Genomic DNA, 16,421 nt, shown 5'->3' with positions numbered 1-16,421 from the left:
AAGGAGGTTGAAGACTGCAAAGTGGTGGCAGGGGAAAGTGTAGGTAAGCAGCATAGGATGGTGGTCTGTAGGATGACGTTGGAGATCAAGAAGAGGAAGACAGTGAGGGCAGAGCCAAGGATCAAATGGTGGAAGTTGAAAAAGGAAGACTGCAAGGTTGAGTTTAGGGAGGAGGTGAGACAGGCACTGGGTGGCAGTGAAGAATTACCAGACAGCTGGGAAACTACAGCGGATGTAGTAAGGGTGACAGCAAGAAGGGTGCTTGGCGTGACATTTGGAAAGAGGAAGGAGGAAAAGGAAACCTGGTGGCGGAATGAGGAAATACAGGAGAGTAAACAGAGGAAGAGGATGGCAAAGAAGAAGTGGGATAGTCAGAGAGATGCAGAAAGTAGACAAGAGTACAAAGAGATAAGGTGCAAGGTGAAGAGAGAGGTGGCGAAGGCTAAAGAAAAGGCGTATGATGAGTTGTATGAGAGGTTGGACACTAAGGAGGGAGAACAGGACCTGTACCAATTGGCAAGACAGAGGGGCCAAGCTGGGAAAGATGTGCAGCTGGTTACGGCGATAAAGGATAAAGATGGAAACGTACTCACAAGCGAGGAGTGTGTGTTGAGCAGATGGAAAGAGTACTTCGAGAGGCTGATGAATGAAGAGAACGAGAGAGAGAAGAGGTTGGATGATGTGGAGATAGTGAATCAGGAAGTGCAATGGATTGGCAAGGAGGAAGTAAGGACAGCTATGAAGAGGTTGAAAAATGGAAAGGCTGTTGGTCCAGATGACATACCTATGGAAGCATGGAGGTGTTTAGGAGAGATGGCAGTGGAGTTTTTAACCAGATTGTTTAATGAAATCTTGGAAAGTGAGGATGCCTGAAGAGTGGAAAAGAAGTGTACTGGTGCCGCTTTTTAAGAATAAGGGGGATGTACAGGACTGTAGTAACTACAGGGGGATAAAATTGATGAGCCACAGCATGAAGTTATGGGAAAGAGTAGTGGAAGCTAGGTTAAGAAGTGAGGTGATGATTAGTGAGCAGCAGTATGGTTTCATGCCAAGAAAGAGCACCACAGATGCAATGTTTACTCTGAGGATGTTGATGGAGAAGTTGCATTGCGTCTTTGTGGACCTGGAGAAAGCATATGACAGGGTGCCTCGAGAGGAGCTGTGGTATTGTATGAGGAAGTCGGGAGTGGCAGAGAAGTACGTAAGAGTTGTACAGGATATGTACGAGGGAAGTGTGACTGTGGTGAGGTCTGCGGTAGGAGTGACGGATGCATTCAAGTTGGAGGTGGGATTACATCAGGGATCGGCTCTGAGCCGTTTCTTATTTGCAATGGTGATGGACAGGTTGACAGACGTGATTAGACAGGAGTCCCCGTGGACTATGATGTTTGCTGATGACATTGTGATCTGTAGCAATAGTAGGGAGCAGGTTGAGGAGACCCTGGAGAGGTGGAGATATGGTCTAGAGAGGAGAGGAATGAAGGTCAGTAGGAACAAAACAGAATACATGTGTGTAGATGAGAGGGAGGTCAGTGGAATGGTGAGGATGCAAAAAGTAGAGTTGGCAAAGGTGGGTGAGTTTAAATACTTGGGATCAACAGTACAGAGTAATGGGGATTGTGGAAGAGAAGTGAAAATGAGAGTGCAGGCAGGGTGGAATGGGTGGAGAAGAGTGTCAGGAGTAATTTGTGACAGACGGGTATCAGCAAGAGTGAAAGGGAAGGTCTACAGGATGGTAGTGAGACCAGCTATGTTATATGGGTTGGAGACGGTGGCACTGACCAGAAAGCAGGAGACAGAGCTGGAGGTGGCAGAGTTAAAGATGCTAAGACTTGCATTGGGTGTGACAAGGATGGATAGGATTAGAAATGAAGACATTAGAGGGTCAGCTCAGGTTGGACGGTTGGGAGACAAAGTCAGAGAGGTGAGATTGTGTTGGTTTGGACATGTGCAGAGGAGAGATGCTGGGTATATTGGGAGAAGGATGCTAAGGATAGAGCTGCCAGGGACGAGGAAAAGAGGAAGGACTAAGAGAAGGTTTATGGATGTGGTGAGAGAGGACATGCAGGTGATGGGTGTAACAGAACAAGATGCAGAGGACAGGAAGAGATGGAAGAAGATGATCTGCTGTGCCAACCCCTAATGGGAGCAGCCGAAAGAAGAAGAAGAAGAATAGGCTACTCCTTGTTGTGAATCCTAGGTAACACAGATTTTGACTTTTCTTAAAAGACAACCGTTAATACTGGGCTAAAAAATTAATAGCAAATGCCTTTATTGGGAGCTGCTAAGAGATTTGTATTGACCCTGAAAAAAATGGAAACATTCATCTCACATATTAAAAGAACAATCTCTTTTGGGGCAGAAGAAAATTCAGATGCATGGTCAGCCCTCACTTCAGATATTCACACCTAGACAGTTTCAGAACACTTAATTTTATGTGGCCTTGTACTCGAATGTGCCAAATACAGCTTTGAAAGGAGACACAGCCATGTAGATAGAACCACCTGTGTTTTAGTGAAACCTCATGCACAAAGAACTGATGTAAATTCAAGGACAAGCACGTGGTATGAATGATAAAATCTGACAGAGGGGAATATGGGGGAATACTACTCATCAAGATCAAGTCTACATTAGCTGGACTCACATAGTCTGTTCATTGTTGACACCGACCATCTTGGCTATCTCTATAAAACTTTCTCATACTATAAAACAAAACTTGAGAAGATAGTTCAGACAACAAGCCTGGTCAATGGCCGAGGAAGAGACCACCAGCACTCTGCCTAAAAATACACTGGTGAATAAAATCTTACAAAGCTAGTGGAAGATTATTCATAATGGAGGTCAACATATTGTTGCACTCCAATTGTTGCCTTGCCTCTCATGGTGTTGTTCACTCTTTATTGTTGACCCCTCTGCACTGAGTGGAGCCACAGATCTTCCTTCAGAGTTGGGCATCTTGCTGTGTCAGAATACCCACATAGAACAGTTAATCCAGAGATTCATGGATTCAGAAGCTCAATATGGACTTGTATAATGTGTGTTTTTTTTTGTGTGACCACAATGAAAAGCAAAAACAATGAACGCTTCAGTCTGATGATTTTATGGAACAGACAAGAATGAATAATGGACTATATAGCTGAACCATACTACTTGAAAACGCACGCGTTCCTGCTGCATACACCCAATCAGCAATTGGAGACCTGCAGACTGCAACCAATGCAAAGTTCACTTTAAATAATTACATATTTAAAAGCAAGTCTACCATGAAACCATTTAACTCTGAAAAAAGGATTACTATTAACACAGTTTAGCTCTCAGAATTACAAGATGCTGAATATTAACCAACAAGTTTTGATAAGATCTCAAATGAAGTATCCAGTAAGGCCAAGTGAAGCTGCAGTATCTGGATAGTAAAAGGTTTCTTAGTTTTTCTTCAAATATGTCAAATAAGGATACTTTCTGCATTAATTACTCTGGATTAGATTCCTTCATAAAAAACACTTTTGCACCTTTATTTAAAGGAATATTCAACCCCAAAATAATATATTTTTAATTTGATTAGATAAACTTTATTAATCCCAAAAGGAAATTCATTTAATGTTTTCACGAAAAATGGAGATAACAAAATTTGATAAAATAAGTGTCTGTAGTGACCAACAGTGGACAACAGCAAACAATATTAGAAACGTCCATGAAAATGTCTCATGTTATCTGTGTCATATAATCCATATGTCAAGCAAGTCATACTAAAGTATTGTTAAACAAACCACTTCCGAAAAATGTTCTCATGAATGAAAATGGAAAACCCTCAAATTAACCTGAGCATTTGAGCTGAAAACCCATCTCTCATTGTTACTTTTGTATTCATAGTGGTGATCCACAACTGGGATTATTTAGCGGCAGGCTGTAAAATGCACAACAATGAGGCGTTTTCTCTTTCTGATAATGTTTTCACTCTCTTTTCTTTAACTTTTAATCTTTAGTTTTACACTTCTCAGTGCATGCTTTTTGATAAGCATATCACATGAAGCGCTATGTTATGCAATGAATACTGACCTGGGCTGTGGTGTGGGTATGATGGGGGGGACTTCAATTCAAATGTTTGGGTGTATTTTCATTCATAAGATTGTTTTCCAGAAGTGGTTTATTTTAGTAGAAATACATGTGTTGGAGATGTGAGCATACAACTGGATGACATGACATGTTGATTATGCGACACATTTAATGTGAGATTTTATTCCATTCATTCATTCATTTTATTCATGTACCTTTTTAATATTGTTTACTGTTGTCCAGCGCTGGTCTCCATACAAACTTATTTTATCAGAAAATGTATTATCTTTGTTCTGCAAGAAAACATGATAATAAACATGCAAACAAGGAAACATTTCTAATTTTAACTACATTGACAAAATAATTCTTAAAAATAAGACTCGCAAGTAAATAAGAGGCTGAATATTTAACAGAAAAACATAATACCAAACACCACCCCAAAATACCCTCTAAATATTCAGAACTTTTTTATTTATATTTTTTTATAAGAGGTCAGAAATAAAACCAGTGACGCAACTTGCTCCGTGTCACATGCAGACCAAGCCACCCACAAGAACAAACAACAATAGAAATTTGTATTATATGATTCATGATGGCATGACTTAAGGGTTTTCCAAAAATAACCACCCCTGAATGAAAACAATCAGCACCACAATGGAATGAAGTTATACAAGGTGAAGAAAGTGAGCTCTCTCAGATTTCTCAATCTCTTTACCTTGATGAACAGGTCTAAATCTAGGTTATTACACACCATGTATTATTTCTCTGCATCACATAAGGATGTATAAAGTTGCCTGGAAGAAGATAAATAAACATTGTTTTACAAAGCGTCATTGTTCTGCATCGAGTCTTACACAAGTGTCCCATCTGTTCTACTTCACAATCATCACAATAGTTTGCAAAATAAGCCAGCTTTCACAAAAGTTTATTTTACTTGGGATGATAAAAATGATATAGTTATCAGTGAATAACATTAAGAGTCCGGGCCACACTGTATTTGTTGCCACTGCCTGACAGGTCCAAGACACTGCATATTGGTGGCAATAGATCGACTCTTAATTTTTTTTGTGATCAAATGTATTTGAATATGATAGGATAAGCAGGTTTGCTACCAAGCAAAACAGATACAATAAACCTGATACTTCTATGACCTGATGCAGTACAGTAAATTATATTCTTGAAAAAATTGACCGATTTCTAGTTATTTGGTCAATAATAGTTGTGTTAGTTCTTGCCAGTTCTTGATCAGACAAATATAGGAAAGGTAGCTTTCAAATGGGTCAAGGATAGTGCAATTGGTACTCTTCCACCAGGATATTAGTGCTACCATAGCTGTGATTGTGCCAAGTGAAAAAAGCAGAAATATGTGAGGAGAAAGAGGTAACTTTATGGATAAAATGGAAGCCATAAAATTTGAAAGGTCTGCCCAGAAATTAAGAACTGCTAGGCAATTCCAGAAAAAATATGAATAAAAGTACAGGATTAGGAATGTGTATATTAGAGGGACAACACAGGTGTGAAAGTCTGGTGGCCAAGTGAGAGTGGCTAGATTGAGATGGTTAGGGCACGTGCAGAGGAGAGATAAGAGGTACGGTACATCAGGAAAGGAATGTTGAGGATGGAACCACCACTGAGGAAAAGAGGAAGGCCAAAGCAGAGGACATGAAGGCAGTTGGTATGTCAGAAAATGATGTAAAAAAACAGGGATAGATGGAGATGGATGATCCGCTGTTGTGAGCCCTAAATGGGAGCAGCTGAAAGCAGAAGAAGAGGAATGGACAAAAAGGATCTAGAGGAAAAAAATACAAATGGTGCACAAACTTAAGCTGTATTTGCTTGTGATTTGGGTTTCTTCAAGCTAGGGGAATTTTCTTAACACAGACTTTTAGGAAATAGAGGATAAAGAATTAATATGACAAAGCTGGATTGTATTTTTCGGAAGGGAGTGATAAGAAGCCTTGCGCAGTAAATCATATGGAACAGCTATAGGTCTTAAATCAGTGGCTAAGTAGGACAAAAAAAATTGAAAAGGATGAGAAGCAAGTAATGAAAATATAATAACATTAGTAGATTTAAGTACTGACAAAACTGTACATAGAAGAAAAACAAAGTGGAAGGAATTTTGAAGCTTGAGACCTGGTTTTGGAACATCCGGAACCCAACTTCATTAAATATCTTTCCAAGAGATTAGACTGATTCTCTCTGAGAGTGTGAGGGTGTGTGTGTGTGAGTGTGCCCTGTAAACGACTGACATCCAATGTTTTATTTATTTATTTATGCATTTATTTGTTCGTTCACTTATTCATCCATCCCTTAGTAATCAAGTTTTTATTATATAAAAAAAAATCAATGAAAGAAAAAGAAAATAAATAGAAAAAAATGTCCTCTTTCTGCAACCCAAACTCAACCAGACTCCTCCCCACATGAGCCATACTGCATTGGGTAGGGTTAACTGCTGTGGGGGACCGCCCAAGAGGACCGGAGGAGGGCTTGTGGATCCTCCGGAACACGAGGGGGCGTCCTCCCTGGTTGCTATGGGGACCACGGGTACAGAGCTTGGAAGCTCATCCCTGTAGGGGCCTGTGGTCACCGCCAGGGGGCGCCCCAATGCCTTGGGAGCGTTGGACCTCAGTACTTCCGCCACACCGGGAAGTACTGGGGGGGAAGAGTATCGAGGACACCCGGAGGACTTCCGGATACGCCGACAGAGCTTCCGCCACACAGGGGTGTGGCTACGGAAGCCCTTAGGATACACCTGGAGTCCTTCCAGGGTGTATAAAAGGGGCTGCCTCCCTCCAGTCAGGGGCAAGAGTCGGGTGGAAGAAGGACGAAGCTTGGTAGAGAGGAGTGGAGGCGGTCCAGAGACTAATAAGGCATTGTGTTGTGGCCAGGACTTAAAGGGGTGATTGGTGCTTAGGCACTGGGTATTGTGCTCACTACTGTTGTAAATATTAGTGTAAATAAACGTGTGTGGTGAATCAACATGTCTACCTGTCTGTGTCCAGGCTGTTCCCCACACTGCCAACATGGCAACTAACAGAGGACTAGCACAGAGTGAGTTAAAGGGGAGGAAAGAGACAAAGAGAAACACAAAACAAGATATGTAATGGAACATTTACACTACTGACCAGCAGCCACCAGGCCATGAACAAGTTAAATCACAACAGCCTAGGATGCACTTTTGGAACTTGATGCTCTGCCGAGCTGGAATGCAGACAATTCCAGCAGGAGGAGGTCATACAATTTAGCCCTCCAAAGATTAGGACAGACACGTACTGGGGACTTCCATCAGGAGGCCAGCAGCACTTTAGTTGCCATTGTACCCAGTGCAAAGAGCTGCTGCTAGTGAGAAGAAGGGGGCAAGAAACACAAGGAAGAAGTAAGATATGAGGTTCACAGGGCACAAAGGTACTTGGGATTTCAGACCGAACAGATGAGACAAAAGACCAGAGAGAGACAGAAAATCAAGGGGCAGTGGCAGAAGAAAAGTGCCAAGATGAAAGCAAATGACAAAGAGGATCAGGGAAAAGACCAATAATGTGGTGTTCTCCAGGGGATAGGTACAAACAAATACATACATTTAAATGGACTATGCTGGTGATCTTGATTGCAAGAACTGTTTGGGATATTAGTGAAAATGGTTTTTCCAACAAAGCAAAGGGCTGGAGCTTTTTTTTTTTTTTTTGTTTAAAATTGTGCACAGTACTGTATTAATAAGATCTGACCCTTCACAATTCCAGACATGAATTTTGTGGTAATTTAGAGCCCCCTCTAAAAGTATTGGAACAGCAAGGCCAATTCATTTGTTTTTGCTGTGCACTGAAGACGTGTGTGTGTGTGTGTGAAATCAAAAGGTTCAATATGAGAAGATAGATCAGAGTTTCAGGTTTTAATTCCTTGGTATTTACATCTAGATATACTGAAAACATCTAGAAACATTGAACAAAGCACATTCTGTATTAAAGCCAAGTGAGCAAAAGTATTGGAACATGACAAGCTGACAGGTGTTTCTTGTTGCCCAGGTCTGACATGCAAGATTGACTGTTTAACCATGACGTAGCCCCCGGATACCTACTCTCAGCTTAGGTTTTGGCTTTAACCTGTGAAGACTGCATTTGTAGTTAAGAAGGGTAGACCAATATGAAGACCAGAGAGCTGTCTATGGTCTATGGGAGTAAAGCATTCTGAAATGAAGAAAAGGGGGAAATCAATCAGCAGTATTTCACAAACATTAGGCATAGCCAGTACCACAATTTGGAAGGTCCTGAAAAAGAACAAAACCATTGGGGTACTGAGGAATGAATAGCCATTAAACTGATTGTCCAAGGAAAACAACAACAACAGATCATAGACAAATGGTGAGAGCAGTAAAGAAAAACCCCAAAACAACAGTCCGTAACATCATGCTCCAAATTTGGTGTTGTTGGGATTTGGGGAGAAGAAATCACAATACACTGTTCAAAGGACACTTACAGAACAACAGCAGCAAGATTCAAACCTCTCATCAGCACTAAAATTTGGAAAGCCAGATTGGAATTTGCAAAGAAAAAAGTACAGAGATAAGCCACAACAGTTCTGGAATAAAGTTTTATGGACTGATGAGGCAAAGAGTAATCTCTACCTAAGAGCTGGAATGACCAAAGTATGGAGAAAGAAGAGATCTCCTCATGATCCTAAACATAGAAGCTCAGTTGTGAAGCATAGTGGAGGTTGTGTCATGGCTTGCGCTTGCATGGCTGCTTTTGGAACAAGGTCAATCATTTTTATTGATTACGTAACTCATGATGGTAGTAGGAGAATGAACTCAAAAGTCTACAGAAACATTGTCTGCCAATTTATGGAGAAATGCATCCAAACTAATTGGGAGAGACTTTATTATGCAGCAAATCTATGGTCCAAAACTTACTGCTTCCTCAAAAAAGGGCTTCATCGGGGGGGAAAAATAGAAGGCTTGAGACTGGCCAAGTCAATCACAAGATCTTAACCCAATTGAAAATGCATTTCACCTCCTGAAGAAAAGAGTGAAGGAGGAAACACCGCAAAACAGACAACAACTAAATGATGCTGTGGTAAAAGCCTGGAAAGGCATAACTAATGAAGAAACAAGAAATCTGGTGGGAATCTAAAAGTCCTTGTCTTGATAAAGTTATTGAGAGTAAGGAATATGCAACCAAATATTAAGTATTTTTGACATTTATTTGAAAAATTTCTGTTCCAATACTTTTGCTCACTTAAAAAAATGGGTGGGTTTGTTACAAAATGTGCTCTGATCTATGTTACTTAATAAATCTATGTGTAAATACCAGGGAATAAAAGCTGCAACTCTGATCACTCTTCTTGTATTCATCTTTTGTTCCAATACTTTTGGAGTGGACTACTTGTGCACGTGGCCTACGATTTAGCAATCTTCAAATAGAAGCCGACACACTGTACATGTAAAAGATATGACACACTCAAGTGATTGATAACAGGAGAATAATGAAAATGGAAAATCTATTCAGCAAATGTTTTCACTTTAAAATACAAATTGTATAATGTGTTACACCTTTGTAAATTAAATTTAGAAGAAGATGTATCCATTAATAACTTAACTGCACCTAAAAAATACTGGATCACTGAGAATACACTACCTTCTTAAATACTGTAACACAATTGTCACTTTCTGTAAATCCGAACTTCTACAAAAATTTTTCCATTCATTCATAAAACCTTGTGGTCTACATCAGCCTCACAAATTGGTTATGTGAACAACTTCAATTTCTGAACAGATACGCATTCATGGCCAGCAAATCCATTAAACATTAACATGTTACACAGACTCAAAAAAATTATGAAACAGTATTTTAATGACCAGTAGTCATATATAGTCATAACCTTGCGAAGTTTATAGTCCCCCCCCCCAAAAAAAATATCAATCCGCCCTATTGCCAAACCCAATACAAAACCTAAAAACCATAGTCTCACAATTGTTGTTATAAATTTGCTTGAGAAAATGTAGATCAACACTGTACATTAGTCTTTTAGAGGTTCATCTGCAAACTAGAATAACTGTGGAAGTAAACAGGCTGACCTTCATGCAGTCGCATCCTTGATGTTAAATTACCACAGCTAAGCAGATGGCACACAGCTTTATTTATCAATAGCTCTAGATGATCCAAAGACACTAGGCCTTATTATAGATTGTCTAAACAGCACAATGCAGTGGCTGAGTTGTAATTTTCTTAAATTAAATAATGAGAAGGCTAAATTACTTGTTAGCTGACTACAATATAAATAATGTTGAGATAGAAAAACTAGAAATGTGTAGAAAATCTGAGGTAAAAAATCTGGAGTTATTTTATGCTCAGAAAATTATTTTTTAATCTGTTAATTGTGTCACAGGAACTGCACTTAAATTTAAGAAATATATCATGTTATTATTCTTTAATTTCTTTAGGGGATGCAAAAAAAAAAAATAATACGTGCCTTTTTCTTTAGCTACATAAATTACTACAATGAACTTTTGACGGGTCTGCCAAAAAAAATTTAAATTGATTATAGCTGGTTCTGAATGCAGCTGGAAGAATTCTAATTAAAAAGGAGAAATCCGACCACATTGCACCAGTATTAGCATCTTTACACTGGTTGTCTGAGTCTTTCAAAATCAAGTTTAAAATACTGCTAATAGTTTATAAGGCTTCAAATAATCTTACACTTTTATATATCTTGAAATGTTTGCAGACTTACATTCCTAATCATAACCTTATTTCCCCAAATTCAGCCAAGTGTAAAACATAAAAAGTGGTGAGACTGCTTTTAGTTTTTATGCTGCAAAAATATGGAATAACCTACTTATAGGAGATACATTAAGTCATCCGGCATAGCAGAGCTATTTAAGTCGCATCTTAAAACATACTTTTTTAATCAGGCTTTTTGCAAAATTAGTTACAAGTCCCATTGTCATTTGTTTTTTATTCTTGGTATCCAGTATGGAATATGGCCGGCCGTTCATCCCGGCCAATACCCCCAAGCCACCAGGTGGAGCCCTGCCTGCAACATAGAGGTGCCCCGAGTTCCAGCAGGGCATCATGGACAGTGCAGTTTTTCATCACAGCCCTGCTGGATACCATGGGAACCTCCAGGGGATGCTGCAGGAAGGCCCAGAGACTTTTGTTTCACCTATAACCCGGAAGTGCGTCTTAGTAACGGCGACAGAGCGAATGACACACTTCCGGGTTGAAGAAAAGAAGCTTTTATCTGACCCGGAAGTGTTCACGGTCACATGGACAGAGAGAGGCGAAACACTTCCGGGTCAAAGACTATAAAAGGACTGTGGGAAATCCCAGACGTTGAGCTGAGCTGGGTGGAAGGGTGGCAACGCGTCTGGGAGTGGAGGATTAATTATTGATTGTATTATGTGAGTATAGTGGAGTGTAGAGTGCTTGGTGCACATTATTATTATAAAATAAAGTCATATTGGACTTTTATCTGGTGTCTGACGTCTGATCTGAGGGTTCAAGGGGTTGACAGTGCCTCTATCTGTTACACCAGTGGAAGCCCTGTGGCATCACCTTTCTGGACAAAACTCCCCGAAGCTGGTGGAAAGTAGAACAACATTGAGACTCCATGTCTGATGATGTCTATACTGGCTGATTCTCTTTTTTATTCTTTTGTACCTTAGATATACATGTATACAATATAATGCTCAGTGGGGCCTGCTGCAGGATTTTGGCTGTGGAGCTCCAGAGGTTTTTCTCCTCTACATTCTTACCTTCTGACTCCTAGTATAATTAGTGTATTTGATTATTGCTTTTCTTTTTTCCCCATACTTATTACCATTTGTAAAGCACTTTAAATTATACTTGTATTTGAAGGTACTATATAAATAAGCGTTGCAGTTGTTATGATGAATCGATTTGGTTGGCAATGCTAGTGACGATAGGCTTACTGGTAAAAATGGCAATGCCCATGAAAACCAACATGGCATTGTGGAAAGACACAAAGATTAATTTAACATTACTACATAAATTTTACTTGCAAAAATGAACCAGAAATATCAAAATGCTCTCCAACAATGATTTGATATGAACTAGAAGATCTTTTTTATCTCATATTGTTAGATCCATGAATAATGAGAACTCTGAATACTTCAGACTGAGAGGGGCAATTTATACACGTTATCTTTCAGACCTCACAGAGCTGGCAGAGTTATATAAAGAGGAATGGGGGAAAAATCTCTTCAGTAAGATGTCAGATACTGCTAATCTAATCAGCTATAGGAGATGACAGTGTGAAGTTATTACTGCTAAAGGAGATCCTAGAAGTTACTGACTAAAAATGTTTCTTACTCATTCAAACAAGAATATCTGGAAATTTATTAAATATCAGTCTTAAAAAAAAAACCACACACACAAAAGCAAATGAAATTCATAAAGGCAGTTGTAGAATGAACTGAAACTGAAGCACTGCTAAAATTGAGTGATTGTGATGATGATGTGAATTGATCATCAGATGTTAACACAGAAAGTAATATGGTACTGTATGACCGAATCACCATGATAAGCCCAGTGAATTGGCTCTAGTGAAGCTTCACCATGGTTTAACAGTAGCTGCATGAAGAAAATGGCAAAGTAATTTTGATGAAGTGTAAGGACAAGCAAGACGTAAGCCCATCTAATCACTATTCACAATGCGACAACTGTCAATGTTCGTATCAGGGGAAACGTGGAAGTCACCAAGCCTTGTGGTATGGTAGCTTACAACAACACAACGGTTGCAGCAATCGTGTGGATCAGGCGACGGCATTGTACCCTCTCATGTGCAAGAAAAAGAAAAAACATTATAAGAAAAGTGCACAATGAAACATGCTTTTAGTGTCCTGATTGCAACATTGGGCAATGCGTTGGTGACTGTCTCAAAACTTAGCACAGAAATGACATGCACTAAATCTGAATCAGTATAGCAGTGGACACTAGATATGCCCTTTGAACTTTATTTACTGTATGCTGATGTTTCTGTTACATGTAATAATAACATTTTTTCTTGTTGAAAAGAATTAAACGTTTTAGGCCCGTTTTTCCTAGGGTAAACATATCGTTAAGGAAGTTAGGAGTTCAGATTCACATATCTGTATAAAATCTAAAATTACCTTTTTATGTGTGTGTGTTTTTTTTTTTAAATTGTTTTTGTCATCTGTTCTGAGGACAAATGACAATAACCTTGAACTTGTACTTTTGCCGCTAGCCTATGTGGGAACATAACAAGAGAAAGGTTTACTAATAATAAAGAACTGATAAAGCCAGCAGCGATACCACCTGCATTTTGTAACAGGTAATCCACCTGAAGCTAAGCATGTTTGGTCCTGGCCAGCACTTGGATGAGAGACCATGAAATCTTGAAAAAAGTGTTGGTGAGGCCAGTAGGGAGTTCTTAACCTGTGGTCTGGGTGTGAATCTCAATGCCCCAGTGCAGTGATGGGGACTCTGTGCTGTACAAATGCTGCCATCCTTTGAATGAGACATAAAACTGATGTCCTGACTCTCTGTGGTCATAAAAAAATCTGTGGGTATCCTTCGAAAAGAATAAGGTGTAAACCAAGGTCCTGGCCTCATTAACCATCACAGCCTTGTTCATTCTGGCTCCACAGACATCACCAGTCTCTAATTGGCTATTTCTCTCACCCCTTCACCATGTAATAGCTAATGTATGGTGAGCATATTGGCACAAAAATGGCTGCCATTGCATCATCTGGGTGGATGCTGCACATTGGTGATGGTTGAATTGGCTCCCCACTGTCCATGTAAAGTGCTTTGAATGTCTAAATAAAAATAAGCTATATATAAGCATACTGAAAATGTAACTTAGACATTTACACATTATACTTAAATCCCAATGATGCAAGCACTTGAAAGGTGAAGGATTACTGCTTGAAAATTAGACCTAGGGAATAATTGAAACAAACTACACACTCTAATCTCAATAGGTAATTTTTAATAAAGTCCAATATAAATCACCATCAGTTATTTTGTTTAACATGTAAAAATAACATCCCACTCTATTTAAGAACAGTTACTGAACTGAACACACTAATGACTGCTTTCCATAAATATTTGGGCACTAATACCAAACCAATTTAAGAATGAGGCCCTGTCAATAACAAAAATGAAGAGACGTATATTATACACTAATTGTAAAATTCTTTCTAGTCTTGAGAATTTAAAGCTGATCGCCTTAGCTGTTCAGCCCCATTTAAATTGATGGACATTTCTGTATTACAGACATCAGATGCACAACTTAGGTGCCATGGGAGATATGTGGCGGTTATTCAGCCTTTGAGAATTCAAGTACAGTAATGCCATCAATGACTCATTTTAACGAATTTGTAACTCGGATAATCTTAAAAAAAACAGCACAGGCTTTACAGATCAATTTTGAACTTCGCCAAAGAATTCAGAGAAAGTCAACTGTGAAGGGAGTGTTAATTGAGATTAAAGAATGAAAACAGTGTTGGACAAAAGCACAACTGGAATACCAGAGAGCCTTCATTTTTAGCACTTGGGAACTTTGTGCGCAAGAGATTAAATTTGGCTTCTTTTAAGCCAAAAAATGACATCCCTTCAAAATATCCTGTAATCTGACAATCTGTTGAATATTTTACAAGATCAAAAGCAATACAGGTAATGTCAGATAATAATAGCCACTCTGTTGTCACTTATCACTACACTAGTTTCATCTTACTTAGTTCATATTTTCAAGCTTTACTATGTATCGATAGAATCATAGTATGAATGCACAATGCCCAGATTACATGAAGGAATTGTTTACATGTTCTGATGCTTTAGTTTTCCGGATAGACTGGTTTTGGAAAAGTGTCAAGTGCAGTATTTGTCATCTGTAATTTGTCAACAGTGCAGTGATTTTGTAAAATGATGAAAATGATCAAATAAAAGGTATCAAATGTACTGTTAAGCTAAAAGAATAATAGGTAGGGTTACGGGAGAGACATGAATAAGTCATTGTACAAACAAAGTTGGTTAAAACAGAAATTATTTTTATGGCACTCTATGGTGCTTTACAGGTACAGAGTTATGTTAAATTTATTTACAGAGAACTTTAACAGGGAAACAAAGCGAGTTACCTGCAGATTAAACCAGCAACCTTTTTATTTACAACCCAAGTCTTTTTACCACTAGAACACACTGGAAAGTGCATGAAAATCATTTAAGTTTATAGACCCATTTTGTAACTATTACATTTTTAAATTAAGCTTCCACTGTCACACACCAGGATGGCATAACAGGTTGTGCTCCTATGTCATGGATTCACCATCCTCGGATCAAATTCTGTATCCAGTGTGGTGTGTCCTGTTGTCATTGTTGGCTTTTCCTTCTGCATTCCCAAAGACATGCAGTCTTTAAAGCTGGTGACTTCTATTCAGAGGGGATGTCAGACTTGACATTCTCATTTGTTGCAGTGGATGATAAATTATGTGACTACTGTGAACATTTTCCAGAAAAGTCTCACATTTCCAAAATATTCTGACAGCCAATAAGGTGCTGCCTGGCAGAGCTGTGATGTATGAATGGTTTCCAGGTATGGCAACTTCGGCTGCAATCTCTCTCACTTTGATTTTTTCTTTAATTGCAGGGGTGGGCTGTGTGTGCATGAGTGCTGCCAACCATTTACTGTTCATCCAGAAGTACAATGCATTTGATGTAGTAATGATGAATAAGGAATTGAGGGTGTTTTGGACTCCATAAGCAGAAGAAAAGCCCATGTGTCTGATGTCTCAAGTTTTACACACCAGAACAGAAGGGAAAAAGAAAAAAAAAAAGGCAGAAGTTGCAGCTGAACTTGCTGTACCTGTTAATTCTTCGTAACGCTCCTCCAGCTCCGTTAGGCAGCATGTATTTGAATGACAGAAAAGGGGGCAAACATGACTGAACTAAGAAGACCGGCATACAGTCACGCAATTTGATATGCCTAACAATTCTCAGTCGTATAAGCTGACATGTTCCAGTGACAAGATAGCAACTGTGGTCAGTAAGTCCGACATACCCTACAGCTAGACGTTGTGCATTGTGATATCAGGTCTACATAAAAAACATAAATCAAAGTTAGCTGTGATCCAGCATAGAGTTAAATTAGTGTCAGGTTTTCAAATGAAAACACATGTGCTGCATGAGTACACAAGATGCATGTAAACTCATATGTGTATTTCTTCTGGTTATACTTTTAAGAATGTTTTGTCTTACTTCCCAAAATGTGAAAATTCATACACAGGAATAACAGGAAAGAATAAATCAGCTAAAAATTAAAATAGACACCAAAATGAAAAGACTAACACATTTTGAATAAAAAGCAACCAGATGAAAAAACTAAAATGCATA

The 16,421-nt window shown here is 39.0% G+C and overlaps 1 protein-coding gene across 3 annotated transcripts in view; it reads right to left on the bottom strand.

Annotated features, from left to right (window-relative positions):
• Positions 1–16,421, bottom strand: part of LOC114666275 (kinesin light chain 1-like) — a 109,873-nt gene that overhangs the window by 25,040 nt on the left and 68,412 nt on the right. The window lies entirely within an intron of this gene.

This window comes from Erpetoichthys calabaricus, chromosome 15 (assembly GCF_900747795.2).
Source record: "Erpetoichthys calabaricus chromosome 15, fErpCal1.3, whole genome shotgun sequence".
Taxonomy (NCBI): Eukaryota; Metazoa; Chordata; class Cladistia; order Polypteriformes; family Polypteridae; genus Erpetoichthys; species Erpetoichthys calabaricus.
Note: the sequence above shows the minus strand (reverse complement) of the source record. Positions and strands in the feature narration are given on the sequence as shown.